Source organism: Triticum dicoccoides, chromosome 2A (genome assembly GCF_002162155.2).
Source record: "Triticum dicoccoides isolate Atlit2015 ecotype Zavitan chromosome 2A, WEW_v2.0, whole genome shotgun sequence".
In the NCBI taxonomy this organism is placed as follows: domain Eukaryota; kingdom Viridiplantae; phylum Streptophyta; class Magnoliopsida; order Poales; family Poaceae; genus Triticum; species Triticum dicoccoides.
The window spans coordinates 683,190,233-683,204,646 of record NC_041382.1 but is presented as its reverse complement, the minus strand read 5'-3'; positions in this window follow the sequence as shown (position 1 = coordinate 683,204,646).

The following is a 14,414-nucleotide window of genomic DNA, read 5'->3' as shown; positions in this document are numbered from 1 at the left end:
AAAGGAAAGAAAACAAAAAACTTCACTCTCGAGCATTGCGTGTCGTGAGTGCACATGCAAGTGGATCGGGCATGAGTTATGTGTTAGGCTTGGACATGCAATTGAGTTGAGCAAGTTGTGTGTCAGTGTTGGAAAGCAACTACATAGAGGTATTCTGTTAGGAGCGCATGCCGAAGATGGGCATGCACCTAGGTCGAATGAGTTGTGTGTTGGAGTTGGACAAACAACTAGATAGGGATACTGAATCGAGCACAAGTTGCGTGTCGAAAAGTAGACATGCAACTAGATCGGTCATGAGTTGCGTGCTAGTGTTGGACATGCAACTAAATAAGGTCCGGTAAAATCATGGTATGCCGTCTATAAAGTAGCTTCATTGACTCTTCAATTATTCGTCCGCGTTTGATGATGGACATGCAACTGACACTGTCAAAAAAGTCAAATTTAAAAATCATAATTTACAAACAATTTTTTAATAGATAATGGAAAAAAAGGTAAACAGAAAATAACACAGCCCAGCTCCTTCAATTCTGTCCGTACAAAAAGGCCTAGGCGCGGACAAAAAAAAGAACAAAAACAGCGGAGCACCAACGCATATAATGTTGCCTAAAAAAACAACAACGCATATAACTAAATAAATGCCCACGTACCCAGACCCTGCATAGGAAAAAGGGACATACATGTGCGCGTGATCAAACAGCCCAAAGGGCGCGACACGAGCCTTAGAAAAAAAAACGGTTTGCACAAATCTTATAGCCCATAATCATATGGTGAACAACTTAGATGTGACATAGCTAAAAACATCTAGATGTACAAGCTTTGTATTGCTTTGGTTCTTTGTTCTAGCAGCAGGTAATGCCGCTTGACGTGATCAGGTGTTACATGAACGTAGCTGGGATGCCTGAATGGTTTGTCACATGAATGAAAAGTATCGGACTATGCATCATGTGACCCGGTGCAAACCTTCATCCACGGAGGTGTTGAGGAACGCAGTAATTTCAAAAAATTTCCTACGCACACGCAAGATCATGGTGATGCATAGCAACGAGAGGGGAGAGTATTGTCTACGTACCCACGCAGACCGACTGCGGAAGCGTTGACGCAACATAGAGGAAGTAGTCGTACGTCTTCCCGATCCGACCGATCCAAGCACCGTTACTCCGGCACCTCCGAGTTCTTAACACACGTACAGCTCGATGACGATCCCCGGGCTCCGATCCAGCAAAGCGTCGGGGAGGAGTTCCGTCAGCACGACGGCGTGGTGACGATCTTGATGTTCTACTGTCGCAGGGCTTCGTCTAAGCACTGCTACAATATAATCGAGGTGGAGTATGGTGGCAGGGAGCACCGCACACGGCTAAGGAACGATCTCAATGATCAACTTGTGTGTCTAGAGGTGCCCTCTGCCTCCGTATATAAAGGAGCCAAGGGGGAGGGGGCCGCCGGCCAAGAGGAGGGCGCAGGAGGAGTCCTACTCCTACCGGGAGTAGGACTCCCCCCCCCCCCCCAATCCTAGTTGGACTAGGATTCCCCGAGGGGGAAAGAGAGAGAGGGGGGCCGGCCACCTCTCCTAGTCCTAATAGGACTAGGGGAGGGGGGAGGCGCGCGGCCACCTTGGGCTGCTCCTTTCTCCTTTCCACTAAAGCCCATTAAGGCCCATATGGCTCCCGGGGGGTTCCGGTAACCTCTCGGTACTCCGGTAAAATCCCGATTTCACCCGGAACACTTCCGATATTCAAATATAGGTTTCCAATATATCAATCTTTATGTCTCGACCATTTCGAGACTCCTCGTCATGTCCATGATCACATCCGGGACTCCGAACAATCTTCGGTACATCAAAATGCATAAACTCATAATAACTGTCATCGTAACGTTAAGCGTGCGGACCCTACGGTTCGAGAACAATGTAGACATGACCGAGACACGTCTCCGGTCAATAACCAATAGCGGGACCTGGATGCCCATATTGGCTCCCACATATTCTACGAAGATCTTTATCGGTCAAACCGCATAACAACATACGTTGTTCCTTTTGTCATCGGTATGTTACTTGCCCGAGATTCGATCGTCGGTATCCAATACCTAGTTCAATCTCGTTACCGGCAAGTCTCTTTACTCGTTCCGTAATACATCATCCCGCAACTAACTCATTAGTTGCAATGCTTGCAAGGCTTATGTGATGTGCATTACCGAGAGGGCCCAGAGATACCTCTCCGACAATCGGAGTGACAAATCCTAATCTCGAAATACGCCAACCCAACATGTACCTTTGGAGACACCTGTAATGCTCCTTTATAATCACCCAGTTACGTTGTGATGTTTGGTAGCACCCAAAGTGTTCCTCCGGCAAACGGGAGTTGCATAATCTCATAGTCATAGGAACATGTATAAGTCATGAAGAAAGCAATAGCAATATACTAAACGATCGGATGCTAAGCTAATGGAATGGGTCATGTTAATCAGATCATTCAACTAATGATGTGACCTTGTTAATCAAATAACAACTCTTTGTTCATGGTCAGGAAACATAACCATCTTTGATTAACGAGCTAGTCAAGTAGAGGCATACTAGTGACACTCTGTTTGTCTATGTATTCACACATGTATTATGATTCCGGTTAATATAATTCTGGCATGAATAATAAACATTTATCATGATATAAGAAAATAAATAATAACTTTATTATTGCCTCTAGGGCATATTTCCTTCAGTCTCCCACTTGCACTAGAGTCAATAATCTAGATTACACAGTAATGATTCTAACACCCATGGAGTCTTGGTGCTGATCATGTTTTGCTCGTGGAAGAGGCTTAGTCAACGGGTCTGCCACATTCAGATCCGTATGTATCTTGCAAATCTCTATGTCTCCCACCTAGACTAGATCTCGGATGGAATTGAAGCATCTCTTGATGTGCTTGGTTCTCTTGTGAAATCTGGATTCCTTTGCCAAGGCAATTGCACCAGTATTGTCACAAAAGATTTTCATTGGACCCGATGCACTAGGTATGACACCTAGATCGGATATGAACTCCTTCATCCAGACTCCTTCATTTGCTGCTTCCGAAGCAGCTATGTACTCCGCTTCACATGTAGATCCCGCTACGACGCTTTGTTTAGAACTGCACCAACTGACAGCTCCACCGTTTAATGTAAACACGTATGCGGTTTGCGATTTAGAATCGTCCGGATCAGTGTCAAAGCTTGCATCAACGTAACCTTTTACGATGAGCTCTTTGTCACCTCCATATATGAGAAACATATCCTTAGTCCTTTTCAGGTATTTCAGGATGTTCTTGACCGCTGTCCAGTGATCCACTCCTGGATTACTTTGGTACCTCCCTGCTAAACTTATGGCAAGGCACACATCAGGTCTGGTACACAGCATTGCATACATGATAGAGCCTATGGCTGAAGTATAGGGAATATCTTTCATTTTCTCTCTATCTTCTGCAGTGGTCGGGCATTGAGTCTTACTCAACTTCACACCTTGTAATACAGGCAAGAACCCTTTCTTTGCTTGATCCATTTTGAACCTTTTCAAAATCTTGTCAAGGTATGTGCTTTGTGAAAGTCCAATTAAGCGTTTTGATCTATCTCTATAGATCTTTATGCCTAATATGTAAGCAGCTTCACCGGGGTCTTTCATTGAAAAACTTTTATTCAAGTATCCCTTTATGCTATCCAGAAATTCTATATCATTTCCAATCAGTAATATGTCATCCACATATAATATCAGAAATGCTACAGAGCTCCCACTCACTTTCTTGTAAATACAGGCTTCTCCAAAAGTCTGTACAAAACCAAATGCTTTGATTATACTATCAAAGCGTTTATTCCAACTCCGAGAGGCTTGCACCAGTCCATAAATGGATCGCTGGAGCTTGCACACTTTGTTAGCTCCCTTTGGATCGACAAAACCTTCTGGTTGCATCATATACAACTCTTCTTCCAGAAATCCATTCAAGAATGCAGTTTTGACATCCATCTGCCAAATTTCATAATCATAAAATGCGGCAATTGCTAACATGATTCGGACAGACTTAAGCATCGCTATGGGTGAGAAGGTCTCGTCGTAGTCAATCCCTTGAACTTGCCGAAACCTTTTGTGACAAGTCGAGCTTTTTAGACAGTAATATTACCGTCAGCGTCAGTCTTCTTCTTGAAGATCCATTTATTCTCAATTGCTTTCCGATCAGCGGGCAAGTCAACCAAAGTCCATACTTTGTTCTCATACATGGATCCCATCTCAGATTTCATGGCTTCAAGCCATTTTGTGGAATCTGGGCTCACCATCGCTTCTTCATAGTTCGTAGGTTCATCATGATCTAGTAGCATGACTTCCAGAACAGGATTACCGTACCACTCTGGTGCGGATCTTACTCTGGTTGATCTACGAGGTTCAGTAGTATCTTGATCTAAAGTTTCATGATCATCATCATTAGCTTCCTCTCTAATTGGTGTAGGTGTCACTGAAACAGTTTTCTGCGATGCACTACTTTCCAATAAGGGAGTAGGTACAGTTACCTCGTCAAGTTCTACTTTCCTCCCACTCACTTTTTTCGAGAGAAACTCCTTCTCCAGAAAGTTTCCAAATTTAGCAACAGAAGTCCTGCCTTCGGATCTGTGATAGAAGGTGTACCCAACAGTCTCCTTTGGGTATCCTATGAAGACACATTTCTCCGATTTGGGTTCGAGCTTATCAGGTTGAAGCTTTTTCACATAAGCATCGCAGCCCCAAACTTTAAGAAACGACAACTTTGGTTTCTTGCCAAACCATAGTTCATAAGGCGTCATCTCAACGGATTTTGATGGTGCCCTATTTAACGTGAATGCGGCCGTCTCTAAAGCATAACCCCAAAACGATAGCGGTAAATCTGTAAGAGACATCATAGATCGCACCATATCTAGTAAAGTACGATTACGAGGTTCGGACACACCATTACGCTGTGGTGTTCCGGGTGGCGTGAGCTGCGAAACTATTCCGCATTGTTTCAAATGTACACCAAACTCGTAACTCAAATATTCTCCTCCATGATCAGATCGTAGAAACTTTATTTTCTTGTTACGATGATTTTCCACTTCACTCTGAAATTCTTTGAACTTTTCAAATGTTTCAGACTTATGTTTCATTAAGTAGATATACCCGTATCTGCTTAAATCATCTGTGAAGGTGAGAGAATAACGATATCCGCCACGAGCTTCAATGTTCATCGGACCACGTACATCTGTATGTATGATTTCCAACAAATCTGTTGCTCTCTCCATAGTACCGGAGAATGATGTTTTAGTCATCTTACCCATGAGGCACGGTTCGCAAGTACCAAGCGATTCATAATCAAGTGGTTCCAAAAGCCCATCAGTATGGAGTTTCTTCATGCGCTTTACACCGATATGACCTAAACGGCAGTGCCACAAATAAGTTGTACTATCATTATCAACTCTGCATCTTTTGGCTTCAACATTATGAATATGTGTATCACTACTCTCGAGATTCAATAAGAATAGACCACTCTTCAAGGATGCATGACCATAAAAAATATTACTCATATAAATAGAACAACCATTATTCTCTGATTTAAATGAATAACCGTCTCGCATTAAACAAGATCCAGATATAATGTTCATGCTCAACGCTGGCACCAAATAACAATTATTTAGGTCTAATACTAATCCCGAAGGTAGATGTAGAGGTAGCGTGCCGACCGCGATCACATCGACTTTAGAACCGTTTCCCACGCGCATCGTCACCTCGTCCTTAGCCAATCTTCGCTTAATCCGTAGTCCCTGTTTCGAGTTGCAAATATTAGCAACAGAACCAGTATCAAATACCCAGGTGCTACTGCGAGCATTGGTAAGGTACACATCAATAACATGTATATCACATATACCTTTGTTCACCTTGCCATCCTTCTTATCCGCCAAATACTTGGGGCAGTTCCGCTTCCAGTGACCAGTCTGCTTGTAGTAGAAGCACTCAGTTTCAGGCTTAGGTCCAGACTTGGGTTTCTTCTCTTGAGCAGCAACTTGCTTGCCGTTCTTCTTGAAGTTCCCTTTCTTCTTCCCTTTGCCCTTTTTCTTGAAACTAGTGGTCTTATTGACCATCAACACTTGATGCTCCTTCTTGATTTCTACCTCCGCAGCTTTCAGCATTGCGAAGAGCTCAGGAATAGTCTTGTTCATCCCTTGCATATTATAGTTCATCACGAAGCTCTTGTAGCTTGGTGGCAGTGATTGGAGAATTCTGTCAATGACGCAATCATCTGGAAGATTAACTCCCAATTGAATCAAGTGATTATTATACCCAAACATTTTGAGTATATGCTCACTGACAGAACTGTTCTCCTCCATCTTGCAGCTATAAAACTTACTGGAGACTTCATATCTCTCAATCCGGGCATTTGCTTGAAATATTAACTTCAACTCCTGGAACATCTCATATGCTCCATGACGTTCAAAACATCGTTGAAGTCCCGATTCTAAGCCGTAAAGCATGGCACACTGAACTATCGAGTAGTCATCAGCTTTGCTCTGCCAGACGTTCATAACATCTGGTGTTGCTCCAGCAGCAGGCCTGGCACCCAGCGCTGCTTCCAGGACATAATTCTTCTTGCAGCAATGAGGATAATCCTCAAGTTACGGACCCAGTCCGTGTAATTGCTACCATCATCTTTCAACTTTGCTTTCTCAAGAAACGCATTAAAATTCAACGGAACAACAGCACGAGCCATCTATCTACAATCAACATAAATAAGCAAGATACTATCAGGGACTAAGTTCATGATAAATTTAAGTTCAATTAATCATATTATTTAATAACTCCCACTTAGATAGACATCCCTCTAATCCTCTAAGTGATCACGTGATCCAAATCAACTAAACCATGTCCGATCATCATGTGAGATGGAGTAGTTTCATTGGTGAACATCACTATGTTGATCATATCTACTATATGATTCACGCTCGACCTTTCGGTCTCCGTGTTCCGAGGCCATATCTGTATATGCTTGGCTCGTCAAGTATAACCTGGGTATTCCGCGTGTGCAACTGCTTTGCACCCGTTGTATTTGAACGTAGAGCCTATCACACCCGATCATCACGTGGTTTCTCAGCACGAAGAACTTTCACAACGGTGCATACTCAGGGAGAACACTTCTTGATAATTTAGTGAGAGATCATCTTATAATGCTACCGTCAATCAAAGCAAGATAAGATGCATAAAATATAAACATCACATGCAATCATTGTAAGTGATATGATATGGCCATCATCATCTTGTGCCTGTGATCTCCATCTCCGAAGCACCGTCATGATCACCATCGTCACCGGCGCGACACCTTGATCTCCATCATAGCATCGTTGTCGTCTCGCCAATCTTATGCTTCTACGACTATCACTACCGTTTAGTAATAAAGTAAAGCATTACATCACGATTGCATTGCATACAATAAAGCGACAACCATATGGCTCCTGCCAGTTGCCGATAACTCGGTTACAAAACATGATCATCTCATACAATAAAATTCAGCATCATGTCTTGGCCATATCACATCACAACATGCCCTGCAAAAACAAGTTAGACGTCCTCTACTTTGTTGTTGCAAGTTTTACGTGGCTGCTACGGGCTTAAACAAGAACCAATCTCACCTACGCATCAAAACCACAACGATAGTTTGTCAAATAGACTCCGTTTTAACCTTCGCAAGGACCGGGCGTAGCCACACTCGGTTCAACTAAAGTTGGAGAGACTGTCGCCCGCAAGCCACCTATGTGCAAAGCACGTCGGGAGAACCGGTCTCGCATAAGCGTACGCGTAATGTCGGTCCGGGTCGTCTCGTCCAACAATACCGCCGAACCAAAGTATGACATGCTGGTAGGCAGTATGACTTATATCGCCCACAACTCACTTGTGTTCTAGTCGTGCATATAACATCAAACCATAAAACCTAGGCTCTGATACCACTATTGGGGAACGCAGTAATTTCAAAAAATTTCCTACGCACACGCAAGATCATGGTGATGCATAGCAACGAGAGGGGAGAGTGTTGTCTACGTACCCACACAGACCGACTGCGGAAGCGTTGACGCAACGTAGAGGAAGTAGTCGTACGTCTTCCCGATCTGACCGATCCAAGCACCGTTACTCCGGCACCTCCGAGTTCTTAACACACGTACAGCTCGATGACGATCCCCGGACTCCGATCCAGCAAAGCATCGGGGAGGAGTTCCGTCAGCACGACGGCGTGGTGACGATCTTGATGTTCTACTGTCGCAGGGCTTCGCCTAAGCACTGCTACAATATAATCGAGGTGGAATATGGTGGCAGGGAGCACCGCACACGGCTAAGGAACGATCTCAATGATCAACTTGTGTGTCTAGAGGTGCCCTCTGCCTCCGTATATAAAGGAGCCAAGGGGGAGGGGCCGCCGGCCAGGAGGAGGGCGCAGGAGGAGTCCTACTCCTACCGGGAGTAGGACTCCCCCCCCCCCCCAATCCTAGTTGGACTAGGATTCCCCGAGGGGGAAAGAGAGAGGGGGGGGCCGGCCACCTCTCCTAGTCCTAATAGGACTAGGGGAGGGGGGAGGCGCGCGGCCACCTTGGGCTGCTCCTTTCTCCTTTCCACTAAAGCCCATTAAGGCCCATATGGCTCCCGGGGGGTTCCGGTAACCTCCCGGTATTCCGGTAAAATCCCGATTTCACCCGGAACACTTCCGATATCCAAATATAGGTTTCCAATATATCAATCTTTATGTCTCGACCATTTTGAGACTCCTCGTCATGTCCATGATCACATCCGGGACTCCGAACAATCTTCGGTACATCAAAATGCATAAACTCATAATAACTGTCATCGTAACGTTAAGCGTGCGGACCCTACGGTTCGAGAACAATGTAGACATGACCGAGACATGTCTCCGGTCAATAACCAATAGCGGGACCTGGATGCCCATATTGGCTCCCACATATTCTACGAAGATCTTTATCGGTCAGACCGCATAACAACATACGTTGTTCCTTTTGTCATCGGTATGTTACTTGCCCGAGATTCGATCGTCGGTATCCAATACCTAGTTCAATCTCGTTACCGGCAAGTTTCTTTACTCGTTCCGTAATACATCATCCCGCAACTAACTCATTAGTTGCAATGCTTGCAAGGCTTATGTGATGTGCATTACCGAGAGGGCCCAGAGATACCTCTCCGACAATTGGAGTGACAAATCCTAATCTCAAAATACGCCAACCCAACATGTACCTTTGGAGACACCTGTAATGCTCCTTTATAATCACCCAGTTACATTGTGACGTTTGGTAGCACCCAAAGTGTTCCTCCGGCAAACGGGAGTTGCATAATCTCATAGTCATAGGAACATGTATAAGTCATGAAGAAAGCAATAGCAATATACTAAACGATCGGATGCTAAGCTAATGGAATGGGTCATGTCAATCAGATCATTCAACTAATGATGTGACCTTGTTAATCAAATAACAACTCTTTGTTCATGGTCAGGAAACATAACCATCTTTGATTAACGAGCTAGTCAAGTAGAGGCATACTAGTGACACTCTGTTTGTCTATGTATTCACACATGTATTATGTTTCCGGTTAATACAATTCTAGCATGAATAATAAACATTTATCATGATATAAGGAAATAAATAATAACTTTATTATTGCCTCTAGGGCATATTTCCTTCAGGAGGGCGGACCCAGGGAAAAAATTGAGAGGGGGCAAAATGTATGGGCATATTCACGAACTAGCAAGGCAAGTATTGGTATAAACTAAAAATTTGTGCATGATCACCTCATTCTTCACAAGGTATCAAGTTCATTGTGAAGTGAAAAAAACTAAAAATTTGAGACAATGATTTGCATCAATATGAATATCACATTTGATGTATGTGTGTGTTTGCATCAATATGAATATCACATTTGATGTGTGTGCGTGCACAAATGAATGATTGTTAGAATTTTTTATAATAGTTGATTCGAATTGGAGCCTATGAGTCTGAAGTAGCCAATATTGCCCTTAAGTAGAAAATTGCATATTAAAATTTGTATGTGACACAAAAAATGATTGAACAATTGAATTGACCTAATTATCAAAATTGATGGATTATACACATATTTTAATGTTTTGTATGGCTCATCTAGATTTCAAAAGGAGAAAGGAATGGGCAAACGAATAAATTATACACAAATCTGATAGCACACATGCAAGGCCTAGATTGAAATTGCAAACAGCTGAATTTCAATCTTAGTTTTTATAAGATTGAAATTGCAAACTAACAAAAAAACGCAAGGAGAAAAACCTAGATGTTATACGGCTCACTTTGATGTCAATTAGAGGGAAATTACAGTATCAGGGTTGTGCGACGGTGACGTCGTGCAAGGCCGCAAGGGACGGATATAGGCAAGTCAGCAGTTGCCACCGGAGTTGGAGCGAGCCGGCGGCTGCGAGCGGCAAGGTCAGGGCTTCGGCCGTCTCGTGTGGGTGCGTGTGTGCACGAGGAAATCTGAGCGAGCCGCTGGCCAAGCCAACAATGCAATCTGCAGGCTTGCAGGCTAGACGCTGCAACACCCTATTTGTTTTTGGGCTATTTCTTTACTTTCTTCACAGTTTAGAGTAAACGGGCTTTTGAAAATACACAAGCAGGAATCGGGCTGAGTGGGGGCAGAGTACTCATCCTAGTGGGGGCACACAAGTATAGGCAGCAACATGTACAACCGAATGGAAAAAACGAGTGGGGGCAGCTGCCCCCACAGGCTCCAACGTAGGTCCGCCCCCGCATGGAGTCAGTTTTCGGGTGACGCTTGGCGATAACATTGGTCATTATTTTCAAACCATGAAGAGGCTACGCCAAGGGGATCCCCTGCCCAGCCTTGTTTAATGTGGTTGTCGGTAATGTTTGCTATCCTTGTAACGTGGGCTAAGGAGGACGGATGAGTTGAAGGACTTATCTCGCACCTTATGGACTGGAGAGTTCCAGTCCTGTGGTATTGCTGATGACACTATTACCTTCATGGAACATGATATGAAAAAGGCATTAACTTGAAGTTAATCGTTTGCATGCTCGAACAATTGTCTGGACTCGAGATTAATTTTCATAAAAGCGAGTTGTTCTGTTTTGAAAACGACAAGGTGGCACAACATCAATAGAAGCAACTTTTTAGCTGTGAGGTTGGTTCACTTCTTTTAAATATGTTGGGACTCCAATTGACCTTCGCAGGCTTCACGATAAAGTCTTAAAAATAATTGAGGATCATTCTAAGAAAATGGTCAGTAATTAATTAGAAGGGAAACCTTTTTTAAGGGAAGGTCATAATAGCTAGTTTTATTAACCTCAAACACATTTACATCGCCTGTGAGAAATTTAACAATAAACCTGGAGGTGACTCGAACCACTCCGCAGGTTGGTTTTTGCGTCCCCACCACCCTGTTAGCACATGCGCAACTACGTTCGACTCTTTATTACATAACTCGATACAAGCCTTCTCGAAACTCCAAAACTCACTACAGCAAGCAGATAAAACAGGCGATGCAACCATCGAATAGCCTTCGTCTTCGTTCAAAGCTTGGACCATTGTTACATTGTCCATCCGCACCAAAATGTTATTGTATCCGAGCCGTAATGCAAGTTTTAACCCTTCAAGTAAAGTGGCTGCTTCAGCCAAAGGACATCGAAAATGCTTAGTAATTATTTTATTTTATTTTATTTTTTGCAGGGAAAATGCTCAGTAATGAGAAGGGAAACCTTCTATCATATGGAGCGTGTCTCATCCTAATAAACACATTCCTTACTAGCTTGTCAATGTTTATGGTATCCTTCTTTGTAGTATCCAAAGTAGTATGAAAAAGACTAGATTTTTATAGATCGAGGTTCTTCTAGCAGGGTGACAGACACTAGTAGAAGTATTGCTAGCTAGATGCGACATTGTGTGACACTCAAAGCATCATTTTGAACTTTGGATATAAGACTTTGAGGTTACAAACAAATGTCTGCTCAGTAAATAGTTGTTCAAACTACATAACAAGGAAGGTGTTTGGTAGGAGCTACTGACCAACTAATACCTGAAATCAAAGAATTTATCCTATGTGATGACAAAACCAACTGAATCACCCTTTTGAAAAGGACTAGTGAGGGTGAAGGATGATTTCTTCCAGAGGGGAGAATTTGTAGTACGCAACGGTCAAACTACATTGTTTTGGAAAGATACTCGGGTTGGTAATACCCTGTGAAGTGTAGGGTACCCAAACCTTTATAAAATCACAAAACGTAAGAATGTGATTATTTCTTCTATGTTAGAAACTACGCCGTTGAATATTCAGTTTTCACGGGTGTTACTTGGGGATAGGTCGATAGGGTGGATTCATTTGGTCTAGTGGTGATGACTGTCAACCTGTCTGAAGATCAAGACTCATTTCGGTTGAAGCAAATAAGTCCAAATCGATATACGATGAAGCTATTACCACGGGTCCGGTCTTTCAAAATAAGTACACCTAGAAATAAAAAGTTCCTTTGAAAATAATGATCTTTATGTGGTTCTTACATGAAGGTGTAATTTTGACCAAAGATAACCTGGCCAAACTTCGATGGCAAGGAAGGGGAAAAGGTTTTATTGTGATCGGGGAGAAACTATTCATCATTTGTTTTGAGCGTGTCGTTTGCAATATCAGTGGGGCCAACAATTCATGTAGCTTTTAACCTACCACCCCCGGCTAGCATGGCAAATATGTTCATCATGCAGTTAATAGGCTAGAACAATATGTATCAAGATATAATGATTACTGGGATAGTGACAAAAAGTGCCTTGTCTTGTATTTTAATACGGAGGGGGTATCATGGAAAATTGATGCAACTTGAGACACTACAGAATGATTAGTTGGGAATCATATCCCATAATGCTGAAACGGATAAACTTGTAGAATGATTACTGGGATATGATCTCTCAACAAATTAAAGTGAAAAGGCTGCAGTCCCAAATGCAGCTTTGCTTGTGCTTGCAATCAGAATTAAGATAAAACCCAATATTTTATCCCAAGGATTAATGGCTTACAAGCAAAGCAAAAGATGGCTGGCTGTGTAGCCTACCAAGCTCCTATTCACGAGAAAGCGCCCAAAGCCAAATAGTTTTGTTCACTGGATGATATGGTACCTGAAAGTGAAACATAGGCCCTAACATGTAATTTCTTTCCACTTGCTATTTTTTGAAGGACTCTACTATAAATTTGACGTCTGATTTTCTATCATGGCAAATCGAACGTTTTCATGACAAATTATGTTCTTTGGTGATGTAACGCCCCACGCACACCCGCCGGTGGTTGTTACTCTTGGCAGGATCTAAAATGGCTCCACAGATCAATACTACTACCTCCGTCTAGATGGATAAGTCATTCGTGTAGTTCTAGGTCATCGATTTGAAAAACTAAATATGTGTTATATGTCATGAAAAGTATATCACTATATTTCTACACATATGTAATTTCTAAATATATATTTTTTATCACATATAGTACATATTTAGATAAATCGTCGACCTAAAACTACGCGAATGACTTATTCGCCGAGATGGAGGGAGTAGTCTTTTCTGCGCACTTTGGCCTCACTCGTGCGCACCCGGGAGCAATTTTCCGATCGGTCACCCATCCTGAAACTACTCCAATCTGAACACGCTTAACTTTGGAGTTCTGTCCGAATGGGTTCCCGAAAAAGAAGGAATTCCTTATTGTTATGAGTAGTCTATCATCGCTAATAAGCCAAGCTATCACATACACCCCCACTCAGAGGAACCGACGTTCTCGTCGGGCCACAGGAACGTTCTCTCGCCACATACGTCTGTGCATCCAGTCCGGTACATGTACCATGCTGTGTGCCACGACGGGTCACAAACGTCATGAACAACATGACCGCGCACCTATCTGCAAACATCCGTGTAACCGCGAGGGTCAGCTTTGATATCAATTTGTAACGCCCCACACACACCCGCCGGTGGTCGTTACTCCTGGCGGGACCTAGACTGGTCCCACAGATCTCTTTTTGCGCACTTTGTCATCACTCGTGCGCACCCGGAAGCAACTTCTCGGTCGGTCACCCATCCTAAAACTACTCCAAGCTGAGCACACTTAACTTTAAAGTTCTGTCTGAATGGGTTTCCGAAAAAAAAGAAATTCCTTATTGATATGCATAGTCTATCATCTCTAATAAGCCAGGCTATCACAGGCGATAACAAATTTAATTGACGAGCATGTCAAATCCGCCTCAGATCACATAAAAAATTGTCAGAAAATTACCGTGCTTACAAACTAAATTTATCATCAAAGCGCCAATATAAATTGTCATGAAAAACATCAAACTTGCCATGTATAAAAATCTGACGCCCAATTTTTAGTCGTTTGTGACTGGGTTCCCAAACAAG